The sequence below is a fragment of the Plecotus auritus genome, assembly GCF_963455305.1.
Source record: "Plecotus auritus genome assembly, chromosome: 3".
NCBI lineage: Eukaryota > Metazoa > Chordata > Mammalia > Chiroptera > Vespertilionidae > Plecotus > Plecotus auritus.
In genome coordinates, this window is record NC_137772.1 from 224,990,923 (window position 1) to 225,008,501 (window position 17,579).

Below are 17,579 nucleotides of genomic sequence, written 5' to 3' on the forward strand. Positions count from 1 at the left end.
AGGCTTTGCCACTGACGGGGCTGGAGGCTGACGGGGCTCTGCCGGTGGCAGCGCTGCCACTTGCCTGCCACCCGTGTCCCTGGAACTGGCCATTGGCAGGTCCCTCCCAGGGGACCACACTTCCGGCCAGCGGGCTCAGTCCCACTCCGAGGCTCCGGGGGAATGCTTGGACGATGCTGACGTCACCAGACCCGCTGGTTAATTGCCAGCGCGGGGGCTTGGTCCACGGACGGAGCTGCAGTGACCCGCTACTGGTTGTTCCGCCTGGAGCGTAGATGCCCCGGCGCACAGTGGGGCAGGCCCGTCAGCGGAGCAGAGGGGAGGGGGGGGCCCTGGGCGTCCCCCTCGGTGCGGGCCAAGTCGGCGGGTGGAGACCTGAGGTGGACACTCTGCACCCACTGAAGGCCATGGCGCTGGGTCATGGCCATGGCGCTGGGTCATGGCCACGGCCAGGAACACGTGGGCTGCTCCTCCCCTGGGAGGTCAAAGAAGAAACCCACCAACGCAGCGGACGCACCGGGCAGCCAGGAACCGGGAAGCCACCGCGGGGAGAGCATCTGGAGGGACCTCAGACCTCAGGGAGCCTGGGGGCGGGACTGCAAGGCTCAGAGTGAGTGGCAGGGAGCCAGCAGGGAACAGACTTCCTGTCCAGGGAAAAGCGGGGGAGCGGGGAGGCTTGGGGGGCTGAGAGAGGGCCAGTGAGGCTGGCTGCAGGTGAGTTCCCGGCCCGGAGCCCGGGGCCAGGTCCGCGAGCCCTGGAGGCCACGCAGGGTCTGGGCGTGACTCTAGGTGCCAGGGGTGCGTGCTGGGAGCGCCCTCCGGCTGCGGGGTGGCGGGGACGGGCAGCGAGTGGTCCCTGTGTTCAACCTCGGGTCAGTGGGAGCCTCACTGAGGAGGAAATCCCCACGGAGGCGGGGGAGGGGCACGGGGGGGGGGCTGCGTGTGGGCGGCAGAGCCCGGCGTTTGGGCGCGGAGCCGGCAGACAGTTGTGCGGCGGGGATGAAAAGAGGCGGGGGTGTATTATTTAAAGTTACAAAGGGAACGCAGCACGGCAAGCCAAGCCCAGAGCAGCCGAGAGCAGCCTTGCTCCCGGGAGAGGGTGCGGGGCGGGGAGGTGAGTGGCTTTCACTCCGCATTCTGTCCGTTTCTGTGAGAGTGGCCTGAGCAGCCTGCATAACCATGTGCCCAGGTGACTTGTCAGGTTCCAAGCGGGCAGGGCAGGGAGAGGGTAGGAAGAAGCGCCGGGCCCTCCTGCAGAGCCAGACTCCAGCTTAAGGCAGAGATGGGGGTCATCGTGGCTGCTGGGCAGAGAAGCGAGGGGTGGTCAGGGCAGCCCTCCAGGAGGTGGTGCCGAGGCCGAGGAGGAAAATGAGGAGGCCCAGGTCCTGGAAGTTGGGGAGGCGTGAGCAGCAGGGGAGAGGAACGGAGGAACAGCAAGGGCAGCCCGTGGAGGCTGGACCGGACACGGGGGGTGGGGGTCCCTCGAGGGGCAGGACCGAGGGCATGGAGGAAGTGTGGGCAGCGGGCAGCTGGAGAGGGACTTGACCCTGGGCCGAGGGCCCTCTGATGGCGCTCCGTTCAGCGTTGCTCGTGGAGTTCAGGGTAACGTCGCCACACCAGCGAACAGCGCCTCGGCCACGCCCGTGCTGAGCACCAGCGTGGACGCTTCTCTCTGCTCCGCGCACAGACCTGCGTCACGTTGCCCTTGTTCGAGGTGAGAACGCGGAAGGTGAGGGAGGTGCGTCAGCTCACCCGGAGTTGGAGAGGTGGGGAACAACGGAAGTGGGGTTTGAACCCAGGCCGCCCAATTCCTGCCCCGTCTCCCCACCTCTTGCCGGGGGGACGGGGCCTTCCCCCGAGAGTCCCTGAATCCTGGCCTCTCCAAGGGACGCACCAGCAGCGGGTGGAGGCAGAGGCGGGAGCAGGGGGCCCGGTCCTGGGCCGGCCGCACCCAGAGGGCCCCCCGAGTTCGACATTCACTTGCGTTATAAATGCTTTCAGAAACCATCGGAACGGAAGCCTTCTGACGGCGGAACGGCCTCCCAGCGCAGCACAGGTGCCCCCAGCCCACCCCCCGTGAGGGGCTGCCCCACCCCCGAGGGCGGAAAGCAGGCCTCTCGCCGGCTCCAGGCGGAAAGGCCACGGAGGCCGAGCCTTGGGCGGGAATAACACCGGCGGGCCGAGGCCTGCGCCCCGTTGCCTCTGCTGCGTGACCTCTGGCGACTCGCTGTCTCTCTGAGCCTCGGTCTCCCCAACTGTGAAATGGGGGCAACATGGGAGATGGGCCTCCCAGTGCTATCGAGACGCGCACATCTGAGTCCTGGGGAGCCGACGCGCTAGGGTGACCGGGGGCCACGGGGGACTGCCCCCGGCCTCCGGGTCGCACTCCAGTTTCCAGTGATCCCGCCAACCTCACTCCTAGCCCGGGTCTTCGCCCGGGCTGTTCCCGCTCCCGGGATGCTGTAGCCTGGCTTCCCCGGGCCAACTCGGCGGGTCTCAGCTCACACATGGCCTCCTCGGCCGGCATGCTCCTCGCCCTCCCTCTACACCAGCCGTGGGCAAACTACTGCCCGCGGGCCGGATCCGGCCCGTTCGGCTGTTCTATCCGGCCCGCGGAGCCGAAAGAGCGGAGGGTTCTCTTGCTCTCCCCTCCGCTCCTTTACTTTGAATTTAGATTAGTTCACACAAACACTCCATCCATGCTTTTGTTCCGGCCCTCCGGTCCAGTTTAAGAACCCATGGTGGCCCTCGAGTCAAAAAGTTTGCCCACCCCTGGTCTACACTGTGAGGTTGCCGTCCTCTCCTGCGGGGCCAGGTCGGCCGACACACCTAGGAACGTCTGCTCGGAGCCTCGCTGGGCACCAGGCCTTCTCTTGCTCTGTCCTCCATCCCATTCACACACGAGGCCTTGGAGCTCAGAGAGCGTGAGTCACCTGCCCGAGGTCACACAGCCACCGAGCGCCAGAGCCGGGGTGTCAGCGTGACTGCGACTGGGCGAGGCTAGGAAGCCGGAGCTCGCGCCCCTGCACCCCCTGAGAGCGGCCGTCAACGGACTGACGACCCTGTGCTGTCAGCTCTGCCCGCCCTGTCTCTGGTTCCGAGCCGCGCGGGGGTTTCCCCGGCTGCAGCGGGAGGACGCCGGCGCTGCTCCTAACAAACGGCTTTAACGAGGACACACAAGGCGCCTTAATTGTCCTCGAGTCTCTCAGCTCCGTGTCCGAGTCCTGGCAGCCTCCGCAGGGCTAATTGGCAGGCGGGAGCAGGAACCCTGAGGAGCTGAGGCCCCTTTAAGTGAGGGATGCGGGAGATCACAGCGTGGGAGTGGCGCTTGGAGGACGGCTCGGCTTTGACACAAACCTCCAAGTGCTGGCAGGGAGATGGCCTGGCGCCCGAGGGAGGAGGGAGGCGGGAAGGGGACTTTCCACCTCTACAGCGCCGCTCCTCGCTCCTCCCAGGAGCACTGCGAGAGGTGGGGGCCGGGCCCGGAGGAGCGTGCATGGCAACCCGAAGAAGGACATTTAGGGGTACAGGGAAGCCTGGGTGGGTGCCCCCGAGAAGCAGAATTCCTGATTTTGTGTGGGTTGTTTTTTTTTAATGTTTTTATTGATTTTAAAGAGAGGAAGGGAGAGGGAGAGAGAAACACTGATCTGCTGCCTCCTGCACTCCCTCTCCTGGGGATCAAGCCCACAACCCCAGCACATGCCCTGACCGGGAATTGAACCCGTGACCTCTCAGTGCACGGGACAGATGCCCAATCAGCTGAGCCACACCGGCCAGTGCAGAATTCCTGGTTTTAACAACATAATGTGACCCAAAAGAATCTCAGGATCCGCGAGGCCCCGTCTCAGCAAAGAGTCACGTTCTACCCCAAATCCCCGTCGCCCGTAGCTCCTGTCTCTCGCCCCTGCTCCCAGCTCGCTGTTTCCCGCTTACTCCTCAGCCGGTGGCGGTAAAGCTGCCTCTGCGCCTGCCCTCCATCAGAGCCTCCTACAAGGGGCAGCCCAGGGGCTGACCCGTCAGCAGGCTCTTCCCCCCACCCCCTCCCGCGCCCACTCCTGCCCTCTCTCTCTCAACTCATCTCCCCGATTCTGCCTCAGACACCAGGACCGGCTGGCTCCCCGGCCGGCCGCACTCTTCCCGGGGGCTTGAGCGAGGGCAGCCGGCAGAGTCAGCCTTCTCCGGCTTGGGGAGGCGGCAAGCTGGCCCACATCACGGCCCGTGACAGTGTCCCCGTTTGGGAAGGGCTCCCCCACGGACCACCCTCCAGCAGGCCCGTCTCAGGGCAGAGAAAGACACATGTCCTCGGGGGCCCTGTCACCTGTGCCTTCCTGAAAGTCTGCGGGGGTCCGTGGGGAGAGGGAGGAGGGCAGGAGGGCTTCCCGGAGGAGGTGATGTTTGAATGGGGAATAGATATTTACCAAGAAGACGGGCACCCTTCAAACCAGGGGCACAGCAGGAACCGAGGCGCGGGGCCAGGGGAGGGGCGGGGGAGCGGAGGCTGGCGGTGCAGAGGGTGGAGGCATGGAAGTGGCATTTAGTGATAGACGGGTGGGGAGGAGGGAAGCGTGTTGGTGGCAGAGGGAACAGCATGTGCAAAGACTTTGGGGCGCCCGGGGAGCTATGGGAGCCGACACCGGCCCGTGTCGCCTCAGTCTGCCTCCCCAGTGGACGACCTTGCGGTACCGAGCCGAGCCTGCCTCTGCGCCAGGCGTGGCGTCACCCCCGGTGTACAGCTAAGGCATCGGTGGCTCGGCCAAGGCCGCTGTGGCCGGGGGGGCCGTGCCTGGGTCTGCCTGTGTCCAGGCCCACGGACCTCGTGCCTCGGCCACCTCCAGTCCTCTCCGGGGTCCCAGCCCAGCCTGGCTGCGCCGCACAGGTGGCTCTGACCTGCCCCCTTGCCCCATGTCCCACCTAAGGGTGATGTCGTGCCCTGGCGGGGAGGGAAGATGGGCGGGCAGAGGATGGCTCCTTCCTGCCGTCGCCAGCACTGCCCTCACCTGGGGGTCACAAGATCCCAAGGGAACCCAGGGTGGGGTGGGGGTGGGGCTCAGGCTGGGCCACTGCTGCCGACCCCCCCTCTTTCCCCCCAGCCTCGGGGACCCTGAAGCACAGGTTCCCAGCGTTAAATTAAGTGCCTTCCGCTGCCAAGCCGATGGGATTAGCGGGCGTGACGGGAGGGCCCGGCCTCGGCGGAGAGGACAGCGGGAGAGGAGAACCAATTAGCTCCACTCGGCGGCTTTCGTTGGATCTTCCTCCTCAGAGAGGACATGCCCCGCTCACCGCGTCTGAAACTACGCGTGGAAACACGGAGCGTTTAACTGCAGGAGAGGATACCTGAGCTTTATCTCGGGGCCACTCAAGGCTGAGAGAGAGGAGGGGCGACAGGGGTCTGGAGAGGACGAGGCAGATGAGTGTCGGAGGGATGGGACACAGGCAGGGGAGAGGCTGAGAGGGCTGGGCCCTGAGGGGCCCCTGGGCTTGGAGGAGACCCGGGGAGGCCCCAGGGAGACCGAGGTGTGGCCCCACGGGAACGAGGAGGAACGTCATTTACTTATTTTTTTGGTCGTTAATCCTCACCGGGGGGCCATTTCTTCCATTGATTTTTAGGGCGAGTGCAAGGGAGGGGGCGCGAGAGAGAAACATCCATGTGAGAGAGACGCATTGATTGGTTGCCTCTCGTGCGCACCCCGACCGGGGCTGGGGATCAAGCCTGCAACCGAGGTACGTGCCCTTGACCGGAATCGAACCTGCGACCCTTCACTCCTCGGGCCAACACTGTAACCACTGAGCAACCCGGCCAGAGCGAAACTTCATTTCTTCCGCTGACCTTGCCTCCCTTCTGTGCGTTTGGTCACAGCGGCCCTGGCCAGCGCCTGACTCAGCCCCTTCTCCCTGCGGCCACTCCCTTAAGCGCTGAACCATGGGGTTCTGCTCCCCATCACCTACTTTTAGGGATGGACCTCAGGTTGACCCCAGAGGCAGAGTTTCAGCCAAACCGGAGGTGACATCGAGGCCGCAGCTGTGTTCCGCTCCAGGCCCAGACACGCAGCCACGCCAGGTGCGCAGCGCCACGGCTGCCTCAGGACCAGCTGCGGTGACCAGTGGCCCCGACCCACCGGCAGGGACCACGGCCCCGACTCCGTCCATCGCACATTCGTGACTTCCCTGTGTACCATCCCCGGGAAGCGGCCGGGAGCCAGGTCTCTGGGCACTAGCTCCCCTGGGTCTCCGGCCTGGGCCACTTTCTAAAAATAAACCCCGCCTTACTTTGCTGCCAACTCCTGTTCCTGTCTCCTGGGCCGCGATGCGCGCAGGCAAACGAACCCTTTAGTCTGCTGGCGGCCAGGCTGGGCTCCTGCCGCCCATCGCTGTCCCCCTGCCCCGAGGGAGCGGGCGGGGCAGGCGGAGGGAAGGCCTTGGAAGGAGGAAGGCAGACCTGAGCCCGCCCCTTCTCAGCTGTGCGCTCGGCCAGGACTGGGATTGGCTGCAGGCCTGGCTGCCTCCAGGTTCAGGTGGGTTTCTAGGGAGGAGCCCTGCAGGGCATTGTCAAGCTGCGTCCCCCCAGTGAGAGCTCTTGCGGGGGCGGGGGGCTCTGTGAGGAGCAGGCCAGAGGCCAGGAAGGCCCCCGCCCTCATTCTGCTCCCATCTCCTGCAAACAGTAACCCCTAGAAAAAATTTCATTTGAAAACCCAGCAAAAGCCCAGCTGGCGTGGCTCAGTGGTTGAGCGTCAGCCTATGAACCAGGAGGTCACGGTTTGATTCCCAGTCAAGACACAGGCCCGGGTTGCGGGCTCCATCCCCCGTAAGGGGCGGGCAGGAGGCAGCTGATCCATGATTCTCTCTCATCCCTGATGTTTCTATCTCCCTCCCTCTCTCCCTCTCCCTTCCTCTCTGAAGCCAATAAAAATCCATTTAAAAATAAAAAACAGCAAAAGAAAGCGCAACGTTTCGTGGCCACGGTCCCCTCCAGGTTGCCCTCCATGCCTGCCCGTCACGCAGAGGGGACACGGTGCCTGGGGGACAGCTGGCCTTTGCCCAAAAGCCCCCCGGTGCCTGGCAGGGTGCCGGGTGCTGGCTCACCCATTCACTCTGTCCTCACAGTGACAGCGAGGCCCCCATGTACAGGCTGGGAGACTGGGGCACACCGCCGCGGAGGGAGGCACCCAGGGCTCGTGCTGACCAGGGGCAGGGCTGGGGCGCCTGTGCCCTCGGCTCTCGGCGCTGGCCCCTCTGCGGCAGGACAGGACCCGGGTGGGGAAAGGAAAGTGGCTCTCGCCACGCGTCGGAGGTGACCGCTAGCGCACCGTTTCCTGAACTGGCTGTCACGTGACTCCTCTTCTGTTCAGTCACTTCTTGTTCTAAAACGCAGACTCGGGCCTCCCCTCTCTGAGCGGCAGAGGACGGGGACGTGGCCGGGGACGCCATGCGAGGACAGTGGCGGGGGGGTCCCGGCGAATGCGGCTCCCACAGGCCCCCCTGATGGCTGGGTGTGCTGTGGCCTCACAGACCGCGCTCCGACTGTTTGTGGATTCGGGAAGAGCAGGCAGGTGGGCCTCTCTCTGCAGCAGAGGTGACGTCTGTGGTGACCAGGTCACCTCCCCAGCATCCCCTCTGGGCCCTGCACTGCTCCGGGCTCCCCTGGAGGACTGGCTGGAGCAGGGACCATCCACCCATTTTACAGATGGACAAACAGAGGCTCCAGAGGCTAAGGGATGCGCTGAGACACCGTGGAGCCTGTTCTTAAATCCAGCCTTTCTGTCTCCTGGTGTGCCCTGCCTAGGGGTGTGTGGGGAGGGGGGGCGGGGGGTTTGACACCTCCCACAAATGCCTCTTGTATAGGATTCATTTCCTTATAAGCCCTCTCTGCCCAGGATTTAGAAATCTTGGGAGACAAGAGAGTATTTAACGAGGAAAAGTAAGCAGTCACCGCCGGTGTTCCATATTACTGGCATTTAAATGCCTCTTGGCTTAAGGGCACTCGGGCTGTGTACTCTTCATTTTTCGGATTAATGTGAACAAGAGTCTTTGAGTGGCCTGTCAGCCCCCGGCCTCTTCTGCGCCCTGCGGCTGGGGAATTCTCCAGAGCCTGGGCAGGAGCTCTGCCACCAGACATGATTAAAGAGCAGGACAATTATAATTCAAGTAATGAGATCAGAGGTTCCCAGTTACCACTTAATTTAGAGCTGGTGGGGGGGGGGCGGTTGAAGGGGCTCCCGGAGAGGGACTCACAGACAGGGACTTGCCTTTGAACGGCCCGGGGCTGTACCCTCTGCAGTGCCCAGGCCCAGAGAGGCAGCAGGGCCAGCCAGCTAACACGGCTCCTGCCCCCCTGCCCCCAGGCCTTGGCCCGGGCAGTGCCCCTCCCAGGATGCCTGCTGCTCCCTCCTCTGCCTGCTGAGGTCCTTTATGGAGCCACCACCCCTCAGTGGCACCTAAGTGCTCCCCCTCTCTGCTCCATTTCTCTCACGGAACCCCCTGAGCTGGGAGGATTGCCATCCCCTGGGGGCGGATTTCCCCTGTTGGCCCTGTACTTGACCCTGACGTAACCTCTGATATTTACATCACCAGGACCCTGTGGTCCAGGGAGAATCAGGCACGGACCAGCCTCACGGAGCCCCCCGGCTGGAGGGGGGGCCACATGTGAATAAACCAGGGAGCACAGGGAGGCACCTACGGATGTGGAAGATGGGGCTTCTGGTCCCCATTCTCTGCCCCTCCCTCCACCCTGTGCCCTTGCAGCGCCCCAGGAGAGCAGGTGGAGTCTACACCCCCACCTTATTGACTCGGGGCTCGGAGGAGAGATGGTGGCCTCCGGGGGATGTGAGCTCAGACCATTAAGGCGCCGCAGCGGCGTGGCGTGGCCTCTTCTGCCACAAGCGGAGGAGAACAGGCCCCAGAATGAGACGGCGGAGCAGACCCAAAAGGGTTACCGCCAAGGGCAGCTGCACAGCTCAGCCCAGCAGAGCCAACCCACATCAGCCAAACCCCAGGCCCAGCAGCAAGAACAATGCTGCGAGTGGCCGAGACCTGGGGGCCGTTTGTGACAGAGCGTTGTGGCAGCCCGAGCTGACCGATACAGCGGAGGTGTGCCTGGAGCAGGAGGGAGAAACCCCAGGACAGATGCAACCCTCTGACCCGCAGGTTAATCCGGACGAAACGCCTAGAAGAGAAGCCCACAGAGCACCCAAGGGAAGTGTGTAGAGGACCTGGGCACCGGCCAGCGAGCAAGGGCCTCTGGGTGTTGGAGGCCGGTGCCGAGGGCGGCACTGCCCCCAGAGCGTTGGTGCTGGAGGCTGGGGCTGGTCGGCGTGGCACAGGCGCCGGGGTCCCAGGACAGCCTCTACGGCCGTCTCCCAATCGGCGGTTCCCCTTTCCTCGGTTTCAGTCTCCCGTGGTCCGCCGCAGGCCGGAAATATTAAGTGGAAAATTCCAGAGATCAACAATTCATAGGTTTTAAATTGCACGCCGCTCTGAGTGATGTGATGAAATCACGCCGTCCCGCCAGGCCCGCCTGCGCCGTGACGCGTCTCTTTGTCCAGCCCGTCACGCTGTGGACGCTGCCGCCCCTCAGTCGCTTGGCAGCCGCCTCGGTTACCAGTTCGGCTGTGGCGGCATCGCCGTGCTGGCGTCAGGTCCCCCCTATTCTACTTAGCGACGGCCCCAGCACCAGAGTGACGCTGGCCACGCGGAAGGGCCAGAGACAAGCCGGGAAGTGAAGAGATATTACGTTGTGTTGTTATAATTATTCTATTTTATTAGTTACTAGAGGTCTGGTGCCCGAATTCTTGCACCGGTGGGGTCCAGCCGGCCTGTCCCAATCGGGGTCCATCGGGCCCGGGGCCAGCCAGAGGGAGGGGCCATGGGCAGCTGGCCAACCAGCCCCGCCCCCCGGTCGAACTCCTGGTGAAGGGGACAATTTGCATCTTAGCCTTTTATTAGATAGGATGGTGTTGCTCTTACTGTGCCTAAATTGTCAGTTAAGCTCTAGCAGAGGTACGTATGTATGGGGAAAACCATAGTACCTATAGGGTCAGGACCATCCAGGCCTCGGGCATCCACGGGCGTCTTGGAAAGTATCCCCCGTGGATAAGGGGCTACTGTACCTCAGATAGGCACGTACGTTCTGGGTTAAAGTCTACGCACAGGTGGGGCAGAGGAGGTTTACAGTTGTTTGTACAGAAAATAGAGCAAAATTAATAAATAATCCAAGAAGAGGGTGTGTTTCCGTACCCACTGTGCGCCCACGGGGCCCCGCCCTGCGTGTGCAGAGCGGCGCCGTCTGTGGGGCTGTCTGTTGACGGAGCGGCCTGTTCCCGGCGGAGCTCTGTGGGTGGGTCTGCGCACCAGCGCTCCCCAGGCACCCCGGCCGCCGGCGCTGGGGCTCTGCTTGGTAAGGGGGTCACGGTTCCTGCCGCAGGAGCACAGCCTGGCTTCCAGAGCTTTAACGATGCCCCCGTGGCCAGGCTGGTGGCTCCCGAGATGCCCCTCTCCGCACGCCCTGCCTCTGCACCCCCAGCCTTCCCGATGGTCACAGAGGCTGTCAAGGTCGGAGGAGGCTCGGGGGACAGGCCTGCTGCGGAGGCTCTGGGGAGAGGCTGCGTGTTCACGGGCTTAGGACAGGAACCCAGTTGTCGGGAACACAGATGTTCCCAGATTGTGGGCTGGCGGTACGGTCACTTAGGGCTTTGCACTGTCCCTCTGCCCTCCCCTCCCCGCTGGAAGGTGACCAAGTGCCCCGGACCCAATCGGCAACCCTCGGTTAGCCGGTTAGCCGGTCAGCTGGTCAGCTGGTCAGCCAGTCAACTGGTCAACCGGGACCAGGCCCAGGTGATGGGAGGGGTGGAGGCTGCTCTGCGGGCCTTGTCCCCAGGGTCCCAGTCAGACGGGCTGGTGTGAGTGTCAAAGCCAGAGCATCCTGCCCGTGTGTGTGTGTGTGTGTGTGTGTGTGTGTGTGTGTCCACCAAACACTCTGCACACCTACTGTGTGCCAGGTCTGTGCTGGGAAGCACGGAGCCTCCAGGCACAGTCTAGTGCAGAGAAGAAATGACAGGGGTGTAGGGGGTTCCCCCGTGTTCGGGTCACGCTCCTACCCACCATCTCTGCCCCCCAACAGCCGGAAATGGAAGGCAGCACCACCCCATTTCATTGGTGAGAAGACTGAGGTTTGGAGGACCACAGCTGGGGAGCAGAGGCGTCAGGAGCAAGCCTGAGTCGGGATTTCAGCCCCGAGGGTGACAGCTCCTCAGTGCTCGTCCTGGGCTACAAGCCGCGTGCGAGGACTGGGGAGTGGGGAGTGGGGTGGGGGGGGCAGGGAGGGGACAGCCCTGAGCAAGGTTCTGGGCACGCATGGAGGTGGCTGAGGAGCACCAGCCCCTGGGGGATTCTGAAGGCCTCGAGGGCGCAGCGGGCAGCGGGGGGGCGGCCTGGCACAGGGGCCTTAGGAAGCATCTGCAGGAAGGACATGCTCAGCCCGAGACCCTGGCAGCCACCAGCATTTCTCCACCGCCCACCGGGCCTTCCCCACGGCCCCGGCCCCGGCCACAGCCCTGGCAGGCACCTGCCCCTGGCTCAGCTGAGCCCTCACTGCGGGATACTCAGGCCCCCAGAATCACCCCCATTACTCCACTCCCTGCCGTGCCCAGGAAAGATTCACGCATGGGGGTGGGGGTGGGGGCTGGCCTGTCCGCAGGTCCCTCAGCCCCCAGTACCCCAATAATCTGATGAACAGAGGGGAGGTGGCCAGCAGGCGCCCCTCCCCCAGCCCATCTCCAGCCTCCTGTCCTGGGCCGGAGGAGAAGGCGTTACACCGACCACCGAGACTGCGGGGGAATGTCCTGCCCCCGTGAGACACGCCCTATGGCAGACCGTGGGCAGAAAGCCCCCCCGCACAGCAGGGGACAAAGGTCAGGTGGTCCCACCAGGCCAGCTCCCGCCTTAGCAGCCCCTCCCCCGACACAGTCTCCTGCAAACCTGGACAAGGGATCCAGATCATCGGGGACCCGCCCACAGAGTGTGGCTCCCGTGCTTCCTCCCGGTCTTTCCAGAGAGCCTTCCCCAGACAGAGCTCCATCGCAGAAGGCGCTGCCACCTCTGTGCCCGCAGGACCTCAGCCCCACCCTCTGGGGCGGACGGGAGGCGTTTCTGCCCCCTCATCCCCCAAGGCCAGGCCCAGCGCCCGCCTCCCAAACTCTGCAACCAGGTCCCCAAAACCCAGCAGCTTCTCATGGAGCCAACAGCACTAACAGCGGGCGGCGGGGAGTGTGTGGGGCTGGGAAGGGCAAGTGACCCCCAGGTTGGGGCATGGAGGGGGCAGGGCAGCCGTGACATGCCCCCCCACCCAAGGAGAGCTGACGGCCACAGCAGGGCTCCCTGGGGTTGAGGACGAGACAAGCCCCCCCCCCCCCCCCCGACCTGAGCCCCCTCCTGGTCCCAGGCCCACGGTCTCACCTCCTCGGGGAGCAGAGCCTTGGGGCACGAGGAGACGCCCCTTACCTGTGTGAGGCCTGTCGCTGTCCAGCACGCAGAGGGGACTCCTGATGTCCAGGTGTCGCCCCGTCCCTGCCTCGGGATCAGCCGGCCACCCTCTGTGAGCACGTCCCAGGTTGGGGCATGTGTGGTGTGCATGGGCGTGTGTGTGTGTGTGTGTGTGTATGTGTGTGTGTGTGTGTATGCGCGCGTGCGCATGTGGGGGGGTGGGGCCTCAGGAGCCAGGGATCAAATATTCCTGGCTGCCACCTGCCACCAGCCCATCCCAGGGGCCCGCTGCCCAGGAGGGGGGCGCCCGGGCCGGGACAGGCCAGCCATCGCCTGCCGGGAGCGAGCGTCAGGCGGCCGCTTCTGCTCAGCCCGCCGCCCCCAGGCTGAGGCGAGTGGTTTATTTTTAGAGCCCGGCCCTTCCCCAGACACCAGGATCGGCTGAGATTTCCAGCGGCTCAAACTAGCCCGTTCCTGGGAACGTTCCGGAAGGGAGAGACGGAGGCAGGCAAGGACGCGGTCCTGGTTCTCACCTGAGAGCCCGGGGCTGGACCCGGGGTCTCCACGGCGCCCTGGTGGGGACGGCTCCTGACTCAGGCCACGCCTGGGAGCCAGCTGCCTCGGTTTCCTCATCTGGAAAAAGAAGGAGCGGGGCTGGGATCAGAGAAGGGGCGGGACGGGGACGAGCGTGGCGTCCACCTGTGCTTCTCCCCGGCGGCTGGACCGAGGTGGCGGGGGCGGGCCCATCTCCTGCTCCCCATGTGCCCCGTGCATTGCACAGCAGGTGCCCAGTCACCGCCTCAGGGAAGAAGCCTCATTCATCCCTGACTGCACTTCCCCCCAATCAGTGGGCGTGCCATCAGTGGGCGTGCCCATTTGACAGACAGGAGCCTGAGGGCCAGAGAGGTGAGGAGCCCCACGTGGCAGCCCCTTCTCACCCCCCATCCTGCCTCCTGGCTGGACAGCCATCCCGGACCGGTCCCTTTCCTGGCCTCAGGCTGCGCATGTCCCCACCGCGGTCCCTGATAATCCCACAGCGCACTCGCCGTGGGCCCGGCACACTGTCCACACGGTCACCCCGCAGACAAGATGGTCACGGATGAGCCAGTGGGACTCGGCGGCCCCCAGAGCCCCGTCTTCTGAAGCTCTCGGCACCCAGGGGAGCCCCTCCCCACCGCACACCCCTCCACCCGCTGGGCCTCGCTCTCCCGTGCGTCAGGCTCGCGCTGCGCCTGCTGTGATGAGGAGGGGAAGGAGCCGGGCACACAGTAGGAGGTCAGTGTTTGCGCATCGGCTCTGACTCAGCTGCAGGGAGAGGTTTGCTAACCTGCGTGCGTTTGCTGACCCTCCCTCAGCCCTCGGAGCCACTGGGCCTGCGCAGGCCTAGCCCCGGGCTCAGCCCCCACAACACAGGTGCACCCCTATGTACACAAGGAGCCAGGTGTCCTGCCCACGGGCCCCCTTGGGGAGCTCTCCGCCGTGCCTGGGCCACCCCGTCCTTCTGTGGCCTCCCAGGCCCAAGGCCACCTCCTCTGTACTTGAGGGGCTGGACCACCTGCCCACCCCCCCACTGCACCCCCGCTCCTCCCCTGGGGAATGGGTGGCAGGCCACCAGGATGCTATGATGCAGCTCAGCCCCTGGGGTGCCCCCCGCCCCGGAGACAGTGTCAGCCCACCCCAGGCATCCTCCAGGTCCGGGGCTGCTCGGAAGTGGGAAGGGTCTCAGCTCCAACCCCTTAACCAGGACCGTCCACCCAGCCTGGGCCCACCCGGACCTGCGCTGCAGACACGCCAGTGAGGTGGGGAGGGCCCTGCCTGTCCCCGCTGCACCTGCAGCAGCCACCCGCCCGCCCACTGTGTCCCCCTCCCTCCAGAGTGTCCCCCACACCATTCCCCTTCCCCTACCGTGTCCCCATCCCCTACGATGTCCCCCTCCCCCACCATGCCCCATGTCTCCCCGATGTCCCCCCTTCCCCGCCATGTCCCCCTCTCCCCTACCATGCACCCCAGTCCCCTTCATCACCCCATGCCATGTCCCCCTCCCCCGCCCATGTCCTAACCCATCCTCTACCACCTCCTCCCACAACGCACCCCCATGCCATGTCCCTGCCCCTGCAGTGTCTCCCTTCCCTGTCGTATCCCCCCACTGCCATGTTCACCCCCACGCCCCTCCAAGTGGGGCTCCCTGTCTCTCTTGGAGCCTCAGACCCCGGCGCCCGTCCAGGAGCGTCTGTGCTCTGTGCCCTGTTCTGGTTCGTGCAGGTCTCCTCTGAGGGTAGGAACTCCCGGCGGCAGGGCCACTGCGTCCTCGGGCCAGGGACCCTCAGTTCCTACCCGTTGGTCATGTGAATCGAGGTTGTCGCGAGGTTGAGGCCCCAGGGGAGAGGAGGCCCCAGGAGAGAGGAGGCCCAGGCAGAGGAGGCCCAGGGGAGAGGAGGCCCCAGGGGAGAAGAGGCCCCAGGGGAGAGGAGGCCCCAGGGGAGAGGGGGCCCAGGGGAGAGGAGGCCCCAGGGGAGAGGAGGCCCCAGGGGAGAGGAGGCCCAGGCGGGAGGAGGCCCAGGGGAGAGGAGGCCCAGGGGAGAGGAGGCCCAGGAGGGAGGAGGCCCAGGGGAGAGGAGGCCCAGGGGAGAGGAGGCCCAGGAGGGAGGAGGCCAGGGGAGAGGAGGCCCCGGGGAGAGGAGGCCCCAGGAGAGAGGAGGCCCCAGGGGAGAGGAGGCCCCAGGGGAGAGGAGGCCCCAGGGGAGAGGAGGCCCCAGGAGAGAGGAGGCCCAGGCAGAGGAGGCCCCAGGGGAGAGGAGGCCCCAGGGGAGAGGAGGCCCAGGCAGAGGAGGCCCAGGGGAGAGGAGGCCCCAGGGGAGAGAGGCCCCAGGGGAGAGGAGGCCCCAGGGGAGGAGAGAGAGAGAGTGACAGCTGGCCTCCCAGCTGCTGGTCTAATTCTAGCCCCATCCTGCTGCCCTGTCGCTCACCGGGGAGGGGTGGGGTGTGGCAAACAGAAACACAGCGAGACCAGGAGAGACACACCAACAAAACACACAGGCAGAGAGGGACACTCGGACAGAAAGAGATGGAGACAGAGAACGGATGAGTGGGAGATGGAGAATGGGAGAGGCATGGAGACAGAGCGGCATGGGAGAGAGGATGGAACAGAGCAGGAGGGAGAGGTGGCCCGGGAGACACTGAGGGACAGCTGGGTCCTGGAGGAAGAGAGAGGACAAGGCAGAGGGGAGGAGGACACTGACTGATGGATATTTACTCTCCACCTGGTCATCTGGAGGGAGGGGACCCACCGCCCTGTGCCCACCTGGCTTCCTGTGCCACGGGCCCCTCACAGGCGGCTCCTCCGAGGCTCAGCGGCCCTGCCCTGCCAGCTCAGTCGGGGTCACTGAGCCCTGATGGGACCTGGGGAGCCCAGCAGAGCCTCGGCAGGAGCCCAGGATGGGTCCCGGGTCAGAGCAGGCTTGCACTGTTTGTTGAAAAGAGTGCCCTTTCTCTGCCCTGTTCACTTCACTTTATTTTAAAAAATATCTGTTCTTAAATGTGGATCGTTTGTATCGGTCTGTTCTCGGGGTCCCTGTCTTGCTGTGTCCCCTGCCACCTCAAATGCGCGGTGAATTTTTATTGCCATTCCTTTCCATTGCAGAGTCTGCCTTTGTTTGTTAAAAGAAACAGTTTTCATTCTCCTGCTCGCTCCCTAACACCGTACCCTTTAATGACTTAAAGATGCGTCTTCTTCGCACCATTTGTCACGGCTGCTTTCCAGCCTTTGTCTGCGGATCCCCACATCCAGGCCATCTTCAGTGTAATTGCTTCGGGCTGACTTTTTCCCTGGACTGCGAGTCACCTGTTCCCGTGTCTCGGTGTGTCTAGTGATTTTGTGATCGCGTGTTGGGCATTGTGGATGGCCGATTGCAGAGACACTGGATTCTGCTCTCTTCCTCTCAGGGGCGAGTCCTGTTTTCACAGGCGCTTACGTAACGAGCTCATCGCTTTGAACAGACGGGGACTCGGCGTACGGCTGTCTGTGTGGGCTGCAGACAGCGGTGGGTTTCCGGGCCCTCGGTTGGCAGGAGGTCCCTCTGAACATAGTTTTCCCAGCAGACCTCTTGGGGGGCTGGTTTCAGGCTTTGTTCGGAGGGTCTCGTGTAACTCTTCCACGGACATGGTCCCCATTCCTAAGGCCTAGCCTCTCTGGGGTCTCAGCTGGATGCCAGGAATAGTAACAAAGTGCTACGTCTCCATTCCGGCCAAGCTGGGCCCCCGGTGCTCCCCAGCCGGCTCCCCCCAGCTCAGCTCAGACCGCCCGTGTTTGGATGTTGCTCTTGGTCCCATCCACTCCTCTTCTTGAAAGTCTGGGACAGCCTTGCTCTGCGAATATGCAGCTCCCCCCTCGGCGTTAGACCCAGTCACAGAGCCCACGTTAACTTCTGGCCCCGCTTGGTAGAGCTCCGCTCGGATACCTTACCCGCTGGCCTGAACGCTCGCTGCCGTCTCCTCCACTCACCTCTGAGCTCTGCTCAGGCCCAGGTCCCTGGGCTGTGCTCGGAGACCCCCCCCCCCCCCCACCAGGAGAGAACTGGCGACCCCCGGCCCCTGCGGGCTTCCCTTCCCCCAAGGACCACAGCCTGGCACTGCCCACTGCCCACTCGCTATCAAGCTTGATCCTGGCCTAACACCCACTGGATCCGGGAAATGGGGGGCAGGCTCAGAGGCCTCCCCTCTCGGACCCCTCAATCCTGTCCCTTTCTCCTAATTAACCCAAGTTCGTCATTGTTGACTATGGGAGAGCCTAGTGCCCGTCGCTCTCTCTGGGCCAAAGGCAGACGTCCCAAGGGGCTTCATGTCCTGCTTTTAATCGCTCCCTGGCCTCTGTTCTCTTTAGAATAGTCGTCAGAGTCCTTGTCCGGTCTTCAAGGCTCTGGATCTCCGCTCTCTCCCAGACCCACCTCCCCTCCTCCACCCTTCCTCCAGCAAGAGACCTTCCTCTCGTCCCTCCAGTGCCGCGAGCTCTTCGCTGCCTCCGGGACTCGGTTCTTGCTCCCGCGGCCAAAACGTTCTGACCCCAGCTCTCGGCAGGGCCGGCTCCTCCTGGTCCCTCGGGTCTCAGC

The 17,579-nt window shown here is 64.3% G+C and overlaps 1 protein-coding gene across 2 annotated transcripts in view; it reads right to left on the bottom strand.

The window, feature by feature from the left end:
* SHISAL1 (shisa like 1) overlaps nucleotides 1-12,714 on the bottom strand; it is a gene marked incomplete at its 3' end in the record, with an annotated part of 100,862 nt that extends 88,148 nt beyond the window's left edge. Inside the window, exon 1 of one of the 2 annotated variants that reach the window (XM_080660702.1) lies at nucleotides 12,493-12,714. Of the gene's footprint in view, nucleotides 1-6,267; nucleotides 6,363-12,492 lie in introns of those variants that run through there. The other variant, XM_080660703.1, reaches the window with a different exon arrangement.
* Between the last annotated feature and the right edge of the window lie 4,865 nt (nucleotides 12,715-17,579).